The following is a 14,986-nucleotide window of genomic DNA, read 5'->3' as shown; positions in this document are numbered from 1 at the left end:
AAATACAGAGAAAATTGTTGAAGATTTTTTAGCAGAAAACTTCCCTGATGTCATGAAAGATGAGAAGATATCTATCCAAGATACTCATCTAACTGAACATGAGGCCGATGTCAAAAGAAAGTCTCCAAGACAGATTATACTTGAACTTGCCAAAACCAAAGATAAAGAAAGAATTTTAAGAGCAGCTAGGGATAAAGGAAAAGTCACCTAGAAAGGAGAGCCAATAAGAATAAGCTTGGACTACTAGGCAGAAACCACACAGGCAAGAAGGCAATGGGATGACATATAAAAAGTTGAAGGAAAAAATTGCCAGCCAAGAATCATATATCCAGCAAAAATGTCTCTCAAATATAAAGGTGAAATTAAGACATTTCCAGATAAACAGAAGTTTAGAGAATTTATAAAAACCAAAGCAAAACTACAAGAAATACTAAAGGGAGTTCTTTGGCTAGAAAATCGAAAATATCAGTATGAACCAAAGACTAGAACACTGGGCAGAGCAACCAGAAGTCAACCCAGATGGGGAAATCCAAAAAAAACAAAGCAAAATTATTAAAAAAAAAAAAAAAAAGCTCAAAACAGGGTAACAGCAATGTTATCATATAAAAGAAGACAACATTAGAATAATAAAGAAGGAGTAAGAAATGTTATCATACACCTTCTATATGGAGAGGAAAATATGGCAATACAAAGAAATAGAAGTTACATTTAAATTTGGAAAAATAGGGGTAAACAATAAGGTAACCACAAAGGAGACAAACTACCCTACTCATCAAAATAAAATACAAGGGAAAAATACAGACTCAGCAGAAACAAAATCAACAACAACAAATATGGAGAAAAGACAATATATAAAGAAAATCTACTCAGCACATAAAATCAAGTGGGAAAAAGAAACTGTCAACACACAAAAAAAGACATCAAAATGATAGCACTAAATGCACACCTATCCATAATTACTCTGAATGTAAATGGACTAAATGCACCAATAAAGAGACAGAGAGTGGCAGAATGGATTAAAAAACAAGATCCGTCTATATGCTGCCTACAAGAAACATACATTAGAATTAGAAACACAAACTAAAACTCAAAGGATGGAAAAAAAAAAAATCAAGCAAACAACAATCAAAAAAAGCAGGAGTAGCAATATTAATTTCTGACAAAATAGACTTTAAAGTTAAATACATCAGAAAGGATAAGGAAGGACACTATATAATGATTACAGGGACAATACACCAAGAAGCTATAACCATATTAAATATTTACACACCCAATGACAGGGCTGCAAGATACATAAAACAAACTCTATCAGCATTGAAAAGTGAGATAGATAGCTCCATAATAATACTAGGAGATTTCAACACACCACTTTCGCTGAAGGACAGGATATCCAGAAAGAAGCTCAATAAAGACACGGAAGATCTAAATGCCACAATCAACTAACATGACCTCATAGACATATACAGAACACTCCACCCAACAGCAACCAACTATACTTTCTTTTCTAGTGCACATGGAACATTCTCTAGAATAGACCACATATTAGGCCATAAAGCAAGCCTTAGCAGAATCCAAAACATTGAAATATTACAAAGCATTTTGTCTGACCAGAGGCCATAAAAATGGAAATCAATAACAGGAAAAGCAGGAAAAAGAAATCAAACACTTGGAAACTGAACAATACCCTGCTCCAAAAAGACTGGATTATAGAAGACATTAAAAAAAAAAAAATAAGGATGGAATAAAGAAATTGATAGAATCCAATAAGAATGAAAACACTTCCTAACAGAACCTTTGGGACACAGAAAAAGCGGTGCTCAGAGGCCAATTTATATCAATAAATGCACACATACAAAAAGAAAAAATGGCCAAAATGAAAGAATTATCTCTACAACTTGAAGAAATAGAAAGAGAGCAACAAAAGAAACTCACAGGCACTAGAAGAAAACAAATAATAAAAATTAGAGCAGAACTAAATGAAATAGAAAACATAAAAACAATTGAAAGAATTAACAAGATCAAAAGCTAGTTTTTTTGAAAAAAATGAACAAAATTGATAAACCACTGGCCAAACTGACAAAAGAAAAACAGGAGAGGAACCAAATAACCCGAATAAGAAATGAGATGGGCCATATCACAACACACCCAACGTATGCAGGAATGGTTCAACATTGGAAAAACCATTAATGTAATCGATCATATAAATTATCATATCACTCTCAAAAATGGTACTCTAACAATTTGAAAACCTAGAAGAAATGGATGAATTCCTAGAAACACATTACCTACTTAAACTGACACAAACAGAGGTAGAACAACTAAATAGACCCATAACAAAAGACGAGGTGAAAAAGGTAATCAAAAAACTCTCCCCCCCCCCAAAAAAAAAGCTCTGGCCCGGACAGTTTCACTGAAGAGTTCTACCAAACTTTCAGAGAAGGGTTAACACCACTACTACTAAAGGTATTTCAGAGAACAGAAAAGGACAGAATACTCCCAAACTCATTCTGTGAAGCCACCATATCCCTGATACCAAAATCACATAAAGACATCACACACACACAAAAATTACAGACCTATATCCCTCATGAACTTAGATGCCAAAATCCTCAACAAAACTCTAGCCAATAGAGTTCAACAACATATCAAAAAAATAATTCACCATGACCAAATGGGATTCATACCACATATGCAGGAATGGTTCAACATTGGAAAAACCATTAATGTAATCTATCATATAAATAAAACAAAAGACAAGAATCACATGATTTCATCAGTTGATGCAGAAAAGGCATTTGACAAAGTTCGACACCATTCATGATAAAAACTCTCAGCAAAATAGGAATAGAAGGAAAATTCCTCAACATAATAAAGGGCTTTGATACAAAACCGATAGCCAACATCATCCTAAATGGAGAGAGCCTGAAAGTATTCCCCTTGAGATAGGGAACCAGACAAGGATGCCCTTTATCACCACTCTTATTGAACACTGTGCTGGAGGTCCTACCCATAGCAATTAGGCTAGATAAAGACATAAAGACATCGAGATTGGCAAGGAAAAATAAAAGTATCTCTATTTGCAGATGACATGATCTTATACACAGAAAACCCTAAGGAATCCTCCAGAAAACTACTGAAACTAATAAAAGAGTTCAGCAGAGTATCGGGATACAAGATAAACATACAAAAATCAGTTGGATTCCTCTACACCAACGAAAAGAACATCGAAAAGGAAATCCCCAAATCAATACCACTTACAATAACCCCGAAGAAGATAAAATACTTAGGAATACATCTTACCAGAGATGTAAAATACCTAAACATAGAAAACTAGAAGACGCTACTACAAGAAACCAAAAGAGACCTACCTATGTGGAAAAACATATGTTGCTCATGGATAGGAAGACTTAACATTATAAAAATGTCTATTCTACCAAAAGCGATCAATAGATTTAATGCAATTCCAAGCCAAATTCCAACTTTTTAAAAATAATTTGTATTGTGCTTTAAGTGAAAGTTTACAAATCAAGTCAGTCTCTCACATATAGACTTATATACACCTTACTACACAATGAGACAGCCCGCTCCCTCCTTCTAGTCTCTCTTTTCGTGACCATTTTGTAAGCTTCTAACCCTCCCATCTTCCCTCCAAACAGGAGATGCCAACATAGCCTCAAGTGTCCACCTGATACAAGTAGCTCACTCCTCATCATCTCTCTCTCCAATCCATTGTCCAGTCCAATCCATGTCTAATGAGTCCAATGACATTTTTTAATGAGATGGAGAAAAAATCACCATCTTCATAGGGAAGGGAAAGAGGCCCCAGATAAGTAAAGCATTACTGGAAAAGAAGAATAAAGTGGGAGGCCTCACTCTACCTTATTTTAGAACATATTACACTGCCACAGTAGTCAAAACAGCCTGGTACTCCTACAACAACAGATACATAGACCAATGGAACAGATTTGAGAATCCAGACATAAATCCATCCACATATGAGCAGTTGATATTTGACTAAGGCCCCAAAACAGTTAAATGGGGAAAAGACAGTTTTTTTAACAAATGATGCTGGCATAACTGGATATCCATCTGCAAAAAAATGAAACAAGACCCATACCTCACTCCATGCACAAGAACAAACTCAAAATGGATCAAAGACCTAAATATAAAATCTAAAATGATAAAGATCATGGAAGAAAAAATAGGGACACTGTTTGGAGCCCTAATACATGGCATAAACAGTATATAAAACATTATTAACAATGCAGAAGAAAAGTTAGATAACTGGGAGCTCCTAAAAATCAAAAACCTATGCTCATCCAAAGACTTCACCAAAAGAGTTAAAAGATTACCCAGACTGAGGAAAAGTTTTTAGGTATAACATTTCCAATCAGTGCCTGATCCCTAAAATCTACATGATACTGCAAAAATTCAACTACAAAAAGACAAATAACCCAATTAAAAAATTGGTAAAATATATGAACAGACACTTCACTAAAGAAGACATTCAGGTAGCTAACAGATACATGAGGAAATGTTCATGGTCATTAGCCATTAGAGAAATGCAGATCAAAACTACAATGACATTTCATCTCACTCCAACAAGGCTGGCATTAATCCAAAAAACACAAAACAAGAAATGTTGGGGAAGTCGTGGAGAGATTGGAACACTTATACACGGTTGGTGGGAATGTAAAATGGTACAACCACTTTGGAAATCAATCTGGCGCTTCCTTAAAAAGCTACAAATAGAATTACCATAAGATCCAGCAATCCCACTCCTTGGAATATATCCTAGAGAAATAAGAACTTTTACAGGAACAGATATATGCACCCTTATGTTCATTGCAGCACTGTTTAAAATAGCAAAAAGATGGAAGCAACCATGGTGCCCATCAACGGATGAATGAATAAATAAACTTTGGTATATTCACACGACAGAATACTACACATTGATAAAGAACAGTGATAAATCTGTGAAACATTTCATAACATGGAGGAACCTTGAAGGCATTATGCTGAGTGAAATTAGTTACAAAAGAATAAGTATTGTATAAGACCACTACTATAAAAAAAAAAAAACTACTATGAGAACTGAGAAATAGTTTAAACAGAAGAAAATATTCTTTGATGGTTAAGAGAGATGGGAGGGAGGGAGGGAAGGAGAGGGATATTCACTAATTAGATAGTAGATAAGAACTACTTTAGGTGATGGGAAAGACAACACACAATACACAACTGGAGGTCAGCACAACTGGACTAAACCAAAAGCAAAGAAGTTTCCTGAATAAACTGAACGCTTCGAAAGCCAGAGTAGCAGGGGCAGGGGTTTGGGGACCATGGTTTCAGGGGACATCTAAGTCAACTGGCACAATAAAATCTATTAAGAAAACATTCTGCATCCCACTTTGGAGATTGGCATCTGGGGTCTTCGGCCTTAGCAAGCGGCCATCTAAGATGCATCAATTGGTCTCAGTCCACCTGGATCAAAGGAGAATGTAGAACACCAAGGACGCAAGGTCATTACGAGCCCAAGAGACAGAAAGGGCCACATAATCCAGAGACTACATCAGCCTGAGACCAGAAGAACTAGATGGTGCCCAGCTACAACTGATGACTACCCTGACAGGGAACACAGAGAACCCCTGAGGGAGCAGGAGAGCAGTGGGATGCAGACTCCAAATTCTCGTAAAAAGACCAGACTTAATGGTCTGACTGAGACTAGAAGGACCCTGGTGGTCATGGCCCCCAGACCTTCTGTTGGCCTAGGACAGGAACCAACTCTTCAGACAGGGATTGGACTGGACAATAGGTTGGAGAGGGATGCTGGTGAGGAGTGAGCTTCTTGGATCAGGTGGACACTTGAGACTATGTTGGCATCTCCTGTCTGGAGGGAAGAGGAGAGGGTAGAGAGGGTTAGAAGCTGGAGGAATGGACATGAAAAGAGAGAGTGGAGGGAGAGAGTAGGCTGTCTCATTAGGGGAAGAGCAATTGGGAGTATGTAACAAGGTGTATATAAGTTTTTGTGTGAGAGACTGACTTGATTTGTAAACTTTCACTTAAAGCACAACAAAATTTAAAAAATTAAACAAATCAAAAGACACATTGCATTGGGTAAATCTGCTGCAAAGGACTTCTTTAAAGTGTTGAAAAGCAAATATGTCACCTTGAAGACTAAGATGTACCTGACCCAAGCCATTGTGTTTTCAATCGCCTTATATGCATGTGAAAGCTGGATAATGAATAAGGAAGACCAAAGAAGAATTGATGCCTTTGAATTGTGGCGTTGGCAAAGAATATTGAATGCACTGCCAAGAGAAGGAACAAATCTGTCTTGGAAGAAGTACAACCAGAATGCTCCTTAGAAGCTAGGATGGCGAGACTGTGTCTTACATACTTTGGACAAGTCTTCAGGAAAGATCAGTTTCTGGAGAAGGCATCACGCTTGGTAAAGTACAGGATCAGCGGAAAAAAAGGAAGACCCTCAAAGAGATAGATTGACACAGTGGGTGCGACAATAGGCTCAAGCATAGTAATGATTGTAAGAATGGCACAGGACCAGGCAGTGTTTTGTTCTGTGATACATAGGTTGGCTATGAGTCAGAACAGACTTGATGGCACCTAACAACAATCGATTTGAAAATGATACCTTCAGTTCTTTTTTACTCCAATTTACTGAACGCTCTGTAATTCTGGTTGACTCATAGGGCCACAGTATTTCAAATTTATTTTCCTAACTTTTTTCAGATTCTTTGAAATGATCCTACTGAGTGATTTGGATAACTTTTATATACAACTTCCATCAACCTAGTTGCATGGTACATTCAAATATTAACAACAAAAAAAAATTAGTCGACCCATTTATTTAAGTCTGATCAGAGCCACTTCATTTCTCACAAAATGTTTTAATAAATATCGAATTATTTTGCAGATAGTTGTGTCTACATTTGTAAACATATTCCATTTTCTCATGCTTTACTTGAGTCATATTAAGCCCTGATATCCTCCTTCCTTTTGGGAATGTGAGAGTGGAGAGGCAATTAAGAATAATCCACAGCTGGCTCCAGTCAGGCATCTCCTTTCCATGAACCCTTCCTTTATGATAAAAATCTCACATGAGATGATTCTAGATGATGTAATTATCAAGGGAGAGTAAAATCCCCATGTTTCCATATGAGGTTTCATTTCACTGGGAATTAAAATTACCTTGATTAGTGTTTATTTTCCTGGTGCCACACACAAGCAGTTGCACATAGAAGATATTGCTTATTTAAGATGTTTCTATTCATTTGTTTAACTTAATAGTCTTCTTTGGGACCCAGTCAAGACAGCCAAATTGCATTTGGTTCTTTTTCTCGTCTTTATGAGCCAATGATGTAACCACCAGGAAGGTAAGTAGCTAGAAATATGAATGTTTCTGCAAAAATGACTTTAAATGCATGACTGCAGGACATCAGGAATGTTCTGGATGAAATATGATGAATATGTTGCTGCTTCTAAGATTTTGTGGAAACCCTGGTGGCATAGTGGTTAAGTGCTACAGCTGCTAACCAAATGGTCAACAGTTTGAATCCTCCAGGCTCTCCTTGGAAACTCTATGGGGCAGTTCTACTCTGTCCTATAGGGTCGCCATGAGTAGGAGTGGAGTCGACTCGACGGCACTGGCTTTGGTTTGGTTTTTCGGTTCTAGGATTTTGCAGGTAAGGATAAATTTCCTTAATCTTTTTATTCCCATAAATAATTGTCTAATCAAATATGCATTATTCTATTTTAAACACCATTGTAGAAGCAACCTTCTGTATGTTCCTGCTATGAACATATTTTACCTTTTGTTTATTACTGTTCTAGTCCTACTCTTCTGAGAACCAATCCTTTTGAAATCCTGACCTGCTCTTCATATTAGGTTTCTAACTTACTCTTCTTACACTAAAAACAAAATATTAACATATTTATAAATTTATCACTTCAACATGACAGTTAAATTATCTAGCCTGATGTATGGATTCAATAGATAATAAGTAACATATTTATATTTTCTTACTATTTTAAATAACTTTCGCACGTCATGTGAGGCAGACAGTGCAGGAATTATCTACATTTCAATTTCAGGAAGCTAAATTTGCTTACTTATATGCATACCCCCAATAGCATATAAACACTGAAATTCAACCTAGCGTTTATGAATTCACAATGAAACTGAAAGGGAAACAAAAAGAGGTAGCATAGAAAGAAAGAAGAAAGGAAGGAAGGAAATGTAACTGAGTAAACCGTCTAGAAGCTTGGAGTAAAGAAGGCAAAAAAAAAAAAAAAAAGAAATAGCAATATTTGTTAGTATTGTCAGAAGTAAGCTTCATACGTCTGTATATATGTATATATATGTATATATGTATATTCTTTCCAGATGAAGGTCATCGTCCCATTTTGTGGGTGAGTAAATCAAGGCTACGGAAAGTAAAGAAGCATACTTAAAGTCATCAGCCAATAAAGGGCAGAGTGGGATTACAAAGACAAATCTGCCTAATTAAAAAGCCAACATTGTATCAGTGATATTTCCCTTAACGTTATAATGGCTTCCACTTTATACTTACAAAGTAAGCATTGCTGGACAGTATAAAATATTTGATTCCTGAGTTTCCTATACAAAAAAGTAATGATGAAAGTGGTGAGAAATTTAAAGTATTGAACACTACAAACACTCTGGGCTGTACCATACATAATACGACATGAACAATTGACTTCGTTCTCCAAAAGTAAAAGATAAAAAATATTAGACAGTAAAGATAATTTAAATCTATTAGCCAGCAAAACATGTGAAAATAGTAGCCTAACCACTCCTGACCGTCTACAGGGTTAGCATCATAATCACTATTCAGAGACTGATGCTGAGTTTGTGCCATTGAGAATGGGTGAAAACAGGAGCACCAACTGGTCTCAAAGGCATTTAAACCCCTACTGAGATTTGGAGGTAATCATTTTATCTTACTTATTTGGAATTTATTATAATTTTTGATCAATTTACATTCTAAAATTTTAAACATTACATAATTCTCTTTGACATATTTCATGCACTAAATACATAGCCGGAATATAAGCTTATCAATTTATCTGACTTATTACAAGAAAGGAGTCCTGGTGATGTAGCGGATTCCAACCTGGCTGCTAACCAAAAGGCCGACAGTTCAAATCCACCAGCCACTCCTTGGAAACCCTTATGGGGCAGCTCTCCTCTGTCCTATAGAGTCGGTATGAGTTGGAATCAACTTGATGACAACAGGTTTGGTTTAGTTTGTTTATCACAAGAAAAATCTAAATGTTAACATCATTTTTGGTGAATTTATATTTTGAAATTTTAAAAAATGTATATATCTAAAAAAAGCATAGATTGTAACCTGTTTTACAAATGTTGAAATTAAGTTTTATAGTCAGTAAGTATTGCCGATATACAGCTAGTCAATGAAGGAAGTAAAACCCGGGTAATTGAAACTTGATTCTAAATCCCATTCTGTCTCCACAAAAATGTAATTACCCATATGTTTAATCATGCCTGAACTCTGAGTGGACAAGAAGAAATATAATAAAAGAAAACAACAACAGCAAATAAAATGAAACACTGTTTTAACTGTTAAGGTAGAAAAATAAGAAAGACATTTAAAAGTAAATAACAAGGCTTCAACAACAGGTAAAGAGCGCAATAAGGCAGTAAACATGTTGAGTCGACAATAGTGACGATGTAAAAAAAAAAAGACTTCACAGGGACACACAGTGATCAGTATCACATAAAATGGTGGTGGGACTAGAACTTGGGTTTACAGCTTTGCGAAGATTTTCAAAGCTATTTAGGAAGTTGTAAAGGGAAAGTAATGCATTCAGAATGGGAAGAGTTGTGAGCAAAGCTATGTTTATGTAATGATTTAAGCATTTTTTCTACAGCATGAGACTTGTAAAATGATTTATTGCATTAAAATAATACGTGAATGACATGGACAACTAGTTTAATTCCAATAAATCAGAAATTGCAACACCTGCTAAAGGGAAAAGCTGCTGGATGCACATTTTGAAGCATCTAGCTATTTTATTTCGGTGTCAAGATGCTCCTCTCTTTTACATAACGCTGGTAACCTCTGCTGCACTTATTTTTTATTCTTTGTTTTCTGTTTGTATCTGTCATGATAATAGACATCTATTGACTTATTCTGCCGTTTAATGTGTTTTTATTTGTTTTTGTCTTTTTTAACCATCCGAATTATTACATTATTTACCTACAAGTACACCTACAGTTATGGAACATATTTGTTGTTGAAACTTTCATGTCAAAATATTTTTTGATTCAATATTCTCTAGCCACAATAGTCCCTCCAACTCTTTAAACCATTGGAACATCACTTTATAATTTGAAATGTAATGATATACACATTATTACACACCTGATTGTTGCCTTAAGCCACATAGTGGTGAAAAATTTATATAGAGACAATGATTTGACAAAATAGTGGTTTGCCTAATAATAAAATTTAACATTTTTATAAGATTTTTCACTGTACTTTTCAAGGAGAGATTTGGAGCCAATTCTTCAACAATGCTCTTGGCAGGCTGAAGAATTTTTACCTTAATAGAAGGTGAAGAGCAGTGGCAAATATTGAGACAAAGCTGTCTTTCTTCCTGTGCTGAGATGAAGGTCCATGTTGCTGTGTGGAACTGCATCAGGTAGAGAATTTCTAAAGTGAGCCAAGACCCACTATGCAATTTCTTCATCCTTAGAGTTAAATAACCGTAAGAATATTTCCTATACTTCAATTTATTCTTGAACATTGAGTGAATGGTCAAAAAAATGAATGACATTGGGTAATATTTGTGAGAAAACTACGTGTAGAATGTTCATTATATGTACACAGAACTCTGGGTATATGGAGCAAGAAAAATATCTACAAAAAATATGAATTAATTAAGAGAATTAGATTCTGGCAACCAGCACAGAACCAATATGCACTTATGTCTTTAGTGATGTTCAATATCCAATGCCTTTATTTTTAACTGACTTGCTTACAGAGCTGTGTTTTGTTCTAGAGATCAGTGTTATGAAGGCAAGTGCGACTTGCTGAGGCACCGCAAATGCAGTCAGTGTGATTATGTGTATCCAACTGGGGATCCGTCACCAACACTGTTGGGAAACTGCTGGTAAGGAAGCACTTTTATTCAACCTATTTCTGACTGAAACAGCCAGTCCCAAAATATACTAAAAGGTGGATGTCATGGATTGTATTATGTACCCCCCAAAATGTGTGTATCAAGTTGGTGAGGCCATGATTCCCAGTGTTCTGTAGCTGTCCTCCATTTTGTGATTGTAATTTTATGTTAAAGAGGATTAGGGTGGGATTGTAACAAAAAACATTACTAACAATGTACAAGTACCCAAAGAGAAATTAGATAACTCCTAAAAATCAAACACTTATGCTCATCCAAAGTCTTCACCAGGAGAGTAAACTGATTGCCTACAGACTGGGAAACAGTTTTGAGCTATAACATTTCTGATCAGCATCTGATCTCTAAAATCTACATGATATTGCAAAAACTCAATAACAAAAAGACAAATAATCCATTTTAAAAATGGGCAAAGGATAGGAACAGATGCTTCAACGAAGAAGACATTCAGGCAGGTAACAGATACATGAGGAAATGCTCACAATCATTAGCCATTAGAGAAATGTAAATCAAAACTACAATGAGATACCATCTCACTCCAACAAGGCTGCCATTAATCCCAAATCACAAAATAATAAATGTTGGAGAGGTTGTGGAGAGACTGGAACACTTATTCACTGCTGGTGGGAATTTAAAATGGTGCAGCCACTTTGGAAATCAATCTGGCACTTCCTTAAAAAGCTAGCAATAGAACTACCATAGAATATGGCAATCCCACTCCTTGGAATATATCTTAGAGAAATAAGAGCCTTTATATGAACAGATATATGCACAACCATGTTCATTGCAGCACTGTTTACAATAGCAGAAAGATGGAAGTAACCAAGGTGCCCATCAACAGATGAATGGATAAATAAATTTTGGTACATTCACACGATGGAATACTTCACATAGATCAAGAACAATGATGAATCCGTGAAATATTTCATAGCTTGGAGGAATCTGGAGGGCATTATGCTGAGTGAAATTAGTCAGTTGCAAAAGGACGAATATTGTATGAGACCACTATTATAAGAACTCAAGAAAGAGTTTAAACAGAGAAGAAAATATTCTTTGATGGTTATGAGGGTGGGGAGAAAGGGAGGGAGAAGGATATTCGCAAATTATATAGTAGACAAGAACTATTTTAGGTGAAGGGAAAGACAACATACAATAAAGGAGAGGTCAGCATAACTGGACTAAACCAAAAGCAGTTTCCTGAATAAACCAAAAGCAGTTTCCTGAATAAACCAAAAGCTCCAAAGGCCAGAGTAGCAGGGGCAGCAGTTGGGGGACCATGTTTTCAGGGGACATCTAGGTCAATTGGCATAATAAAATCTATTAAGAAAACATTCTGCATTCCACTTTGGTGAAGTGGCGTCTGCAGTCTTAAAAACACTATCAAGCAGCCATCTAAGATGCATCAATTGGTCTCAACCCACCTGGAGCAAAGGAGAATGAAGAACACCAAAGATACAAGGTAATTATGAGTCCAAAAGACAGAAATGGCCACGTAAATCCAAGACTACATCAGCCTGAGACTGGAAGAACTAGATGGTGTCCGTCTACAACTGAAGACTGCCCCGACAGGGAACGAAACAGAGCATCCCTGACGGAGCACGAGAGCAGTGAGATGCAGACCTCAAAGTCCCATAAAAAAATCAGACTTAATTATCTGACTGAGACTAGAGGAACCCTGGAGGTCACGGTCCCCAGACCTTCTGTTGGCCCAAGACTGGAACCATTCCCAAAGCCAACTCTTCAGACAGGGATTGGACTGGATTATAGGATAGAAAATGATAGTGGTGAGGAGTGACCTTCTTGTCTCAAGTGGACACATGAGACTATGTGGGCAGCTCCCGTTTGGAGGGGAGATGAGAAGGCAGAGGGGGACAGAAAGTGGCTGAATGGACACAGGGAATACAGGGCTGAGAGAAGGAGTGTGCTGTCTCAGTGGGAGAGGAACTAGGAGTACATAGCAAGCTGTATACAAATTTTTGTATGAGAGACTGACTTGATTTGTAAAGTTTCACTTAAAGCACCCACACAAAAGATGGAAAGAATACACAGAGTCACAGTACCAAAAGAAATGGTCAACTTTCAGTCGTTTCATGAGGTGGCACATGATGAAGAACTGGTAGGAGTGAAGCAAGAAGTCCAAGCTACACTGAAGGCACTGGCGAAAAACAAGGCTCCAGGAGCTGAGAGAATACCCACTGAGTTGTTTCAACAAACAGATGCAGCACTGTTCATGCCCACTCCACTATGCAAAGAAATTTGGAAGCTAGCTACCTGGCCAACAGGCTGCAAGAGATGCACGTTTCTATCCATTCCAAAGAAAAGCGATCCAACAGAATGTGGAAGTTATCAAATGTAAATCATAGCATTAGTAAATATGGAAAACAAACAAACAAACAATCTACTCTACAGTGAATATGACATTCTATCCCCAGGAGATCTAGTGAGTTTATGATGTTGTTGTTAGGTGCTGTTGGGCAGTTCCAACTCATAGCGACCCTATGTACAACAGAACGAAACAGTGCCCAGCCCTGGGCCTTTCTCATTGCAATGTTTGAGCCCACTGTTGCGGCCACCGTCCCAATCTGTCTCATTGAGGATCTTTGTCTTTTTCACTGACCCTCTACTTTACCAAGCACGATGTCTTTTTCCAGGGACTGATTCCTCCTGATAATATGTCCAGAGTACGTGAGACCAAGTCTTGCCACCCACCTTTCTAAGGAGCATTCTGGCTGTACTTCTTCCAAGACAGGTGTGTTCATTCTTCTAGCAGTCCATGGTATATTCATTATTCTTCACCAACAACATAATTCAAGTTTCAGTTCTTTTGTCTTCCTTATTCATTGTCCAGCTTTAGCTGCACATGAGGCGACTGAAAATATCATGGCTTGGTTCAGGCACACCTTAGTCCTCAAAGTGACATCTTCGATTTTTAACACTTTAAAGAGGTCTTTTGTAGCAGATTTGCCCAATAAAATATGTCGTTTGATTTCTTGATGGCTGCTTCCATGGGTGTTGATTGTGGATCCAAGTAAAATGAAATCCTTGACGACTTCAGTATTTTGTCTGTTTACTGTGATTTTTTTATTGCTCCAGTTGTGAGGATTTTTGTTTTCTTTATGTTGAAGTGTAATCCATACTGAAGGCTGAAGTCTTTGATCCTCATCAGTAAGTGCTTCAAGTCCTCTTCACTTTCAGTAAGCAAGGTTGTGTCATCTGCATGTCTAGGCTGTTAATGAGTCTTCCTCCAATCCTAATGCCCCTTCTTCTTCATATAATACAGCTTCTTGGACTGTATGGATTATATGTTTTTTTAAAGACACTGAGTTTTTGGTAATTTACTATGGCAGCCCTAGAAAATGAATACAGAGCCCTTCACCAAGAACAAGTGAAGTTAGCCTCCTGTAAGGGTAGGCACGTAACATGAGACATGGCAGTATTAAAAAGTATGAAGCAAAACTCTCAGCTTTGACAGACAAAGGGCTCCCCTAAGACTAAGTTCATTGCTGTTGAGTTGATTCTATCTCATAGTGACCCTAAAGGACAGAGTAGAATTGACCCATAGGGTTTCCAAGGAGTGGCTGGTAGATTCGAACTGCTTGAATAAGTATTGTGAAAAAATACAACCCTGACACACAACTTTTCTGAGCTTAGTATTAAAACAAAACAAAACAAAGTCGCTATCGAGTGGATTCTGACTCATAGGGACCCTACAGGACAGAGTAGAGCTTCCCCACAGGGTTTCCAAGGAGCGACTGGTAGATTCAAACTGCAGACCTTTTGGTAGCAC

The 14,986-nt window shown here is 37.0% G+C and overlaps 1 long non-coding RNA gene across 3 annotated transcripts in view; it reads right to left on the bottom strand.

The window, feature by feature from the left end:
* The window catches only part of LOC126058048 (uncharacterized), a 71,601-nt gene that overhangs the window by 34,437 nt on the left and 22,178 nt on the right, over window positions 1–14,986 (bottom strand). Inside the window, exon 5 of one of the 3 annotated variants that reach the window (XR_007513066.1) lies at window positions 10,606–10,753. The exons of 1 other annotated variant lie outside the window; for it this stretch is intronic. This is a non-coding gene — a long non-coding RNA (uncharacterized LOC126058048). Of the gene's footprint in view, window positions 1–10,265; window positions 10,754–14,986 lie in introns of those variants that run through there. One more of the 3 variants, XR_007513065.1, reaches the window with a different exon arrangement.

The sequence above is a fragment of the Elephas maximus genome, chromosome 14, assembly GCF_024166365.1.
Source record: "Elephas maximus indicus isolate mEleMax1 chromosome 14, mEleMax1 primary haplotype, whole genome shotgun sequence".
Taxonomy (NCBI): domain Eukaryota; kingdom Metazoa; phylum Chordata; class Mammalia; order Proboscidea; family Elephantidae; genus Elephas; species Elephas maximus.
Note: the sequence above shows the minus strand (reverse complement) of the source record. Positions and strands in the feature narration are given on the sequence as shown.